This window comes from Tachyglossus aculeatus, chromosome 9 (genome assembly GCF_015852505.1).
Source record: "Tachyglossus aculeatus isolate mTacAcu1 chromosome 9, mTacAcu1.pri, whole genome shotgun sequence".
Lineage (NCBI taxonomy): Eukaryota > Metazoa > Chordata > Mammalia > Monotremata > Tachyglossidae > Tachyglossus > Tachyglossus aculeatus.
The window spans coordinates 42612069-42620520 of NC_052074.1; positions in this window are offsets into that span (position 1 = coordinate 42612069).

The window sequence follows — 8452 nt, forward strand, 5'->3', positions numbered from 1 at the left end:
AGTCACTTCACTTCTCTGGGCCTCAGTTACCTCATCTGTAAAATGGGGGTTGTCCCGTGGGACAACCTGATCACCTTGTAACCTCCCCAGCGCTTAGAACAGTGCTTTGCACATAGTAAGTGCTTAATAAATGCCATGATTATTATTCAGGCCAAATAAAATCAGTCCATATGAATCCCATTAGCTTTTCTCCACCATTTGACAGGACTTCTCCCTCTCTTGTGCCTCCCCCTCCCAGTAAACACCAATTTATTACCCTCCTGACTCCTTTTAACACGCTTTCACTCCAGTACCACCCCTCTCCGCCCCCTGGGTCTTTTCTAAGTGGTCCAAGTAGGTATCAGCCCTGTGTCGGCTAGGAAATCCGAACCCAGAGGGAAAACAATCCAGATTCCAAGTCATTGGAGCGGTGTCTCCAAACGACATCATATTTAGCCTTGCAAAACACACTTATAGAGTTGCATCTAGAGGCAAGTATATTTGGTCACATTACCCCAAACAACCTGGATCAGATTCAGACCTGCATGGAAATCCTCTTGGATGGGTTTCTAATTAAAAGAAAAGATCCTCAGGCCATTAAAGATTACTCCAAAGGCGGTGCTGACACAATGAAAACATTTGGGATGAAAAAGACTGGCAAATACTTGGAGAATTTTGGCAGTGAAGGTGAAACCTTATGGGGGCAGGGAGGGATTAATGGGACTAAAATGTATTCCTTTTGGGGTCCAGCAGAACGAGGAACCCCATTTTAGATTTGGGGGGCATTTATCAAGTAGAATAGAAGGGAAGAAACTGGTGGGTTGGGTGGGGGGGGGGGGGCGGTCACAGGGAGTGGGAACAGGAAAGCTGGAAGCTGCAGGAACCAGAGAGGTCGAAGCTTATTGTGGGCAGGGAACATACCTACTGACTCCTTTATGTTGTACTCTACCAAGTGTCTAATATAGTGAATGCTCAGAAAATACTCTTGAATTAAGCCTAATCTGAGGGGAAGGGAACAAAAGTGGAGTCCCTAGCAGCCCTGGCTCTGAGAGGAAGTGATTTTCTCCAGGTTGATGTGAATAAAATAATCTTTGGCAACCTCCTTTCCCCCAAATCTGTGAAAATATAATCCAGCATTGTGACGTCATGGTTTCCACCATCACACGATTCTTTTAAGCACTGGAAACTGGGTCTGATTTAATCACGGCATTGCCGATGCCTGCTGTTCTGTAGAATAAGATGTCTGTGACACTTGGCCCAATTTGACACCGAGTTAACTCATCAATTAATCTTTGTTGAGCACCTTCTGGTTGTTCATTCAATAGTATTTATTGATGACGTATTGTGTGCAGAACACTGTACTAAGCACTTGGGAGAATATAACAATAAACAGATTCCCTGCCCACAGTGAGATTACAGTCTGAATGAAGTACTTGGGAGAGTAAGCAGTGTGGCTCAGTGGAAGGAGCCCGGGCTTTGGAGTCCAAGGTCATGGGTTCAAATCCCAGCTCTGCTAGTTGTCAGCTGGGTGACTTTGGCAAGTCACTTTACTTCTCTGGGCCTCAGTTACCTCACCTGTAAAATGGGGATTAAGACTTTGAGCTCCCCGTTGGACAACCTGATCACCTTGTAACCTCCCCAGTGCTTAGAACAGTGCTTTGCACATAGTAAGTACTTAATAAATGCCATTATTATTATTTATAGATCCCTACCCATAAGGAGTTTACCACCCAACAGTGGCTCATTCCAGGATCTGGTTATCAGAGAACATGGCCAAAATCTTACAGTCGTGGGGGGAGATCTTATCTACTGATCAAACCAAAGATTTATAGCCAAGACTACCAGTTTCAGTCTGCAGTTCTTTCTCTGACTTACTAGCGGATCTTGCTGCGATATCTGTGTCTTAAAACGTCTCTAAATTGGATCTATCTTTTCCATGTAATTATTGTCGGGCTGAATAAATGTTTTCAGGGTACTTTGAAATCTCTGGGTGAAAGGAGTAATATAAATGCAAGAGTTTGTTATTGCCAAACCATTCAAGAAGTTGAGAGGAAGAGAAAGGAGACTGGAAATGTGAACTGAACCACAAAATTGGATTATTCCCTCTCTCCTCCTTTTTCAAGCAGCCCCGTTGAAGTGAGGAAAGCAGGAAATAGGGTTGAGGATCAGCTCTGTCGCTAAGCCTTGCAGTGCTCTGCTCACAGTAAGCTCTCAATAAATATGATTGAATGAATGAATGAAAGAAAAATTGGAAGATTCTGAACAAAGGCAAATGAGTGTCTTCATATTATCCCAATAATAGCCCCAAACTATCATCTCTGTCTTCCTTATCTTGTGAACCCATTTCTCAATAGTCCAAACAATTGCAAAACCATTTCTTTTCAGAGAATACTAGCTGAGGCCTTCCAAATTAGAAATAGAAGCAGAATGGCCTAGTGGGCTCAGAAGGACCTGGGTTCTAGTCCCTGATCCATCACTTCACTCATTCAGTCGTATTTATTGAGCGCTTACTGTGTGCAGAACACTGTACCAAGGGTTTGGGAAGTAAAAGTTGGCAACATATAGAGATGGTCCCTACCCAACAGTGGGCTCACAGTCTAGAAGGGGGAGACAGATAACAAAAGAAAACATATTAACAAAATCTGCTGTGTGACCTTGGGCAAGTCACTTCACTTCTCTAGGCTTCAGTTGCCTCATGTGCAAAATGGGGAGTAAGACAGTGTGCCCCATGTGGGACATTCATTCATTCAATCGTATTTACTGAGTGCTTACTATGTGCAGAGCACTGTACTAAGTGCTTGGGAAGTACAACTTGGCAACATATAGAGACGGTCCCTACCCAACAGTGGGCTCACAGTCTAGAAGGGACAGGGACTGTGTCCAGCCTGTTGACCTTACAACTACCCCAGCGCTTAGTACAGTGCCTGGCACATAGTAAGCAATTAACAAATACCATAAAAAAATAGGGTGACCATTTGTCTGGTTTTATAGTGGACAGTCCAGTGTTCCTGTCCTGGGCTGATTAGGCAATGGCTGTCGATAAGTCAGATATTGTTATTTCAGGTGTCTATCCTCCTTCCCCTTGATTCCTACCAACGGGACCCATATTCACAGAGGAACCCAGGTGTTCTTGGAGGAAAGAGGTCTCGGTTCTGCAGCCTTCTGCAAAAAAATTTCTGCATGACATCATGATGTTATACTGCATGACCTGGGAGATAATTGGAACATACACATGGCCTAGTGGATAGAGCACAGGTCTGGGAATCCGAAGGACCTGGGTTCCAATCCCGCCTCCATCACTTGTCTGCTCTGTGACCTTGGGCAAGTCACTTAACTTCTCTGTGCTTCAGTTACCTCATCTGTAAAATGGGTATTAAGACTCTGAGCCCCATGTGGGACGGATACTCCAAACCCTATTACCTTATATCTATCTCTGCGCTTAGTACAGTGCCTGGCATATAGTAAGCCCTTAGCAGGTACTGGCGAGTACTACAGTGGCCACCTTAGTTAGAAAAGTCCAAGACTTAATGAGGAATTTATAACTGAGAAAGACTCCAGAGGCACAGAGGAGAGGAAATTCCAGGTGGGCTTATCTCCCGTACATTTCCTCTTCGGAACTGGGAGGCTGCAAGTTGATTTCTTCCTTCATGGAAAATGAACATCAGCAGGGAACATAATTTAGCCCGATCCTCATGGGAACAACAGAACAGCAGTTGGAAAAACTTTTGCAGAATCTCAGTGCATCTTCACCCCCGTCACTGGTGGCTTGAAATAGGGGAATTTGCTATAGGGAGGATTAAAGGATACTCAGGTGAAGTCTTGCAGTTGGGCTGTTTGTTTCAGAGGTGGGCATTGTGCATGCATCCTCATTGGCCCAAGTACCCAATCAGTCGGTGATATTGAGCGCTTACTGTGTGCAGAGCTCTGTACTCAGTGCTTGGGAGAATACAACATAACAATAACCACACATGTTCCCCACCCACAGTGAGATCATCATCATCATCAATCGTATTTATTGAGTGCTTACTGTGTGCAGAGCACTGTACTAAGCGCTTGGGAAGTACAAGTTGGCAACATATAGAGACAGTCCCTACCCAACAGTGGGCTCACAGTCTAAAAGGGGGAGACAGAGAACAAAACCAAACATACTAACATAATAAAATAAATAGAATAGATATGTACAAGTATCTATTCTATCTATTAGAGAAGCAGCGTGGCTCAGTGGAGAAGAGCCCAGGCTTTGGAGTCAGAGATCATGGGTTCAAATCCCGGCTCCGCCACATGTCAGCTGTGTGACTTTGGGCAAGTCACTTAACTACTCAGGGCCTCGGTTCCCTCATCTGTAAAATGGGGATGAAGACTGTGAGACCCCTGTGGGACAACCTGATCACCTTGTAACCTCTCCAGCGCTTAGAACAGTGCTTTGCACGTAGTAAGCGTTTAATAAATGCCATTTAAAAAAAAATAAAAAATAAATAAAAAAGTAAAATAAATAAATAAATAGAGTAATAAATATGTACAAGCATATATACATATATACAGGTGCTGTGGGGAAGGGAAGGAGGTAAGGTGGGGGGATGAAGAGGGGAACGAGGGGGAGAGGAAGGTGAGATGACAGTCTAGAAGACCCGGACTATGGTTCTTGAGGGTTCTGGTAGCACTTAGTCTGTTTCCTGTCGCCCCTCTCCCTCCCTCTCCCTCCCTCTCCCTCCCTCTCCCTCCCTCTCCCTCCCTCTTCCCGGCCTGGATTATTTAGCAACAACAGCAACAGACAAGAAAGAAGTTCCTGCAGATTGCAATCTTGCTAAACTAAACTCCTTAAGGGCAGGGACTATGTCTAATTCTATGTCTATCTCCCCCTCTAGACTGCAAGTTCCTTGTGGGTAGGGAGCATGCCCACTGACTCTCTTGTATTTTTATTCCTCCAAACACTTAGTACGATGCTCTGCACATAGTAAGTGCTCAATAAATACCCTTGATTGCTCCTCTCTGTAAGGAGAGTGGAGAGATCTCGGGTCACTTGGACTTTCACCCCGGCTGATAGCTTGGTCCCTGTGGTCAGCCAGCCAGAGCCATTTGGGCTGTCAGCTCCTTGAGGGCAGGGACGCCTCAGGAAATTCTAAGAGAAGCAGGATTGCCTAGTGGTTAGAGCATAGGCCTGGATTCCCTAGGCCATGCTGCTTTGTGGGACAAGGCAGGGACCTTTAGAGACGGGCCCACAGGTTGGGCCCAGTTTGCAGCCGGCAGAGAGTCTTTAAATAGCCAGAGAGTCTCCTCGTGATACCAGGAGGCTCTCTTAAATGTCTAACGTCACTCTGAACAAATTCCCCCAGGGCTCGCTCTATCTCCAGACTAATCTCCAGGCTCTGAACGCAGAGTCTAACTTAATAGAGGTTTCCATGGGGACTTTGAGGTGGAAGTGAGAGGTGTTTTAATGAAGTTTCAGTCTGGAGTTTCACACGGCGCAGGCAATCCCATTCTGAAGTTCCTCTGAGGTAATGAGCCTGAGGATTGCAGGGCATTCTTTTGATCAGGGAGCCAAGAAGAGAAGGGTGAGAGAACTGTACCATTAAATAAGCTGGGAGGGGTGGAATTTGTCAGGTGTGGGCTAATTGATGGGCTGAAATCATCATGGTTGGCTTGGGGGTAACAGCTGACCTCTTCAAAGTATGCTTCTTTAAGACCACTGACCAGGAATCAGCCTCAAAGGGTCTTTGGAAGAGAGTGGAGGATTTTTTTTATCATATTTTTAAAGCACTACTATGTGCTGGGCACTGTACTAAGTGCCGTGGTAGATCCAAGCTAATCAGGCTGGCACAGTACATGTCCCAAATGGGGCTCAAAGTCTTAATCCCCACTTTACAGTTGAGGGAACGGAGGTCCAGAGAAGTAAAGTGACTTGCCCAAGGTCACACAGCCGATAAATGGAAGAGCAGGGATTAGAACCCAGGTCCTTCTGACTCCCGGGTCGAGTACGACCCACTAGACCATGCTGTATCTCATGTGAATCACCTCTAAAAGAGTAACGTTAGCTTGGCCTTTTCTGCAGTAAATCAATTTATAATTAGGTTTCAGCAGATGTGACATGGATTCCCCACCCCGCACCCCACCCCCCTGTCTGTCCCCACCCGGGGAGTCGGAGGAGTTGGAAAGTGTGTGAACGCGAGAGTTGAGGAAGCATGAACCGACGGGATGAGACACAGAATGTCAGAGGAACAAGAAACTGTGTCAAATTTCCACCTCTATATTCTCTTCCAGCACTTCAACCTTTCGGCACACAGAAGACGCTTAATAAATACTATTACTACTACTGCTAGGCAGCAGCGTTTGGACTGATGCCTGTCTAAATTGTTTTGCTTTGCTTTCTTCTCTGTCTCCCCACTTCTAGACTGTGAGCCCATTGTTGGGTAGGGATTGTCTCTACTTGTGCTTTGCACATAGTAAGGGCTTAACAAATACCATTATTATTATTATTATTCTTGTTGCCAAATTGTACTTTCCAAGTGCTTAGTAAAGTGATATGCACACAGTAAGCACTCAATAAATATGTTTGAATGAATGACTGTCATAGTCAATCAATCAGTGGTATTTATTGAAGACTTCCGATGCACAGAGCACTCTACTGAGAGTTCGGAAGAGTACGACACAACGGAATTGACAGAAAATTTCCCTGCCCATAATGAGCTTACAGTCTAGACGGGGGAGACAGACACTGATATGTATAGTTTATCATATATCATGGAAAGATATGTGCATAAATGCTGGAGTGTTGGGGCAAATATTAAACGTCCAAAGTTCACAAATGCAAGTGCCTAGAAGGGAGAGCAAGCGGAGGAAATGAGGGCTTTATCTGGGAAGTGCACGGATACTGGGATTCAGGAGACAGTGGTAATATTGACAGTAGCGATAATTTGAAGTGCCGACTACAAAGAAGCAGCGTGGCTCAATGGAAAGAGTACGGGCTTTGGAGTCAGAGGTCATGGGTTCAAATCCCAGCTCTGCCACTTGTCAGCTGTGTGACTTTGGGCAAGTCACTTCACTTCTCTGGGCCTCAGTTACCTCATCTGTAAAATGGGGATTAAAACTGTGAGCCCCACGTGGGACAACCTGATCACCTGGTATCCCCCCAGTGCTTAGAACAGTGCTTTGCACATGGTAAGCTCTTAATAAATGCCATTATTATTATTATTGTTATTATGTGCCAAGCACTGCACTAAGCTCTGGGGAGGAAGTGTTAATCATGTGGGACATAGTCCCTGCCTGACTTAGGGCTCCTAGTCTAAGCAGGAGGAAGAATTAGTGTTGCATCCTCATCGACAGATGAGGAAACTGAGCCCATTGTGGATAGAGAACTTGCCTACCAACTCTGTTGTACGGTACTCTCCCAAGCACTTAGTACAGTGCTCTGCACACAGTAGGTGCTCAATCAATACTATCAATTGGTTGATTTGAGGCCCAGAGAAGATGTGCTCTGCTCAGAACAGTGCTTTGCACATAGCAAGCGCTTAACAAATACCAACATCATTATTATTATTATTATTATTATTATTATTATTATTATTTATTATTATGTGGCTTGCCCAGTGTTAAGCAGCAGGTAAGCAGTGGAGTCGGAATTAGAACCCAGGTCCGCTGACTCCAGACCCATGCTCTTTCCACTGGACCACACTGCTTCTGCGCATCCTCAAAGAGCGTTTTATATGGGAACCTCCAAGTTGAGCTTTTAATAATGATGGCATTTATTAAGCGCTTACTATGTGCAAAACACTGTTCTTTTAGAAGTTGGGGCATCTAGTCTCTGCTATTGCACAACCTAGAGACAGATCTGAAAGCCTTTGGATTTGATCTTTGCTGTCATGAAAAGGAATCGAGATGTCTCCTGCCTCCAACTTTAATCCCTGCCGCATTTCCTTTTCCAGAGAAGATACTACCAGGCAGAAATTCCTTTTTCTTTTTCTTTGCTTAAAGGTCATTTTGAATTTTCTTGTAAGGTCTTGTAGGGAAAAAAAAAAACCCAGCCAAACTGTCAGGCACCCAACAAGATGTTCCAGAAATATTTAATAAGTCAAGTAAGTAACAGGCTATGCATAAATTCCTGTATGGCTGTCCTAGATAAGCATTTTCTTGGATCAGAAAAGCTCGCAAATACATTATTAAAAGTATTACTCATCCCATTACTGTATTAACCCGATGTTTCTAAAAGTGGGTTCTCTCTCGGAAATTCATTTTCTCCTGAATTCATCTCAACTGGGACTGTTTCCAGCATAGTTAAATTTTTCGGGGAAGTACTTGGGGCAGTATGGGCTTGTACCTTAGAGATGAATCACCAGCTAATAGTAATAATGGTAGCTGTGGTATTTGTCGAATGCTTACTCCGTGCCAAGCACTGTGAGCCCACTGTTGGGTAGGGACTGTCTCTATATGTGCCAACTTGGACTTCCCAAGCGCTTAGTACAGTGCTCTGCACACAGTA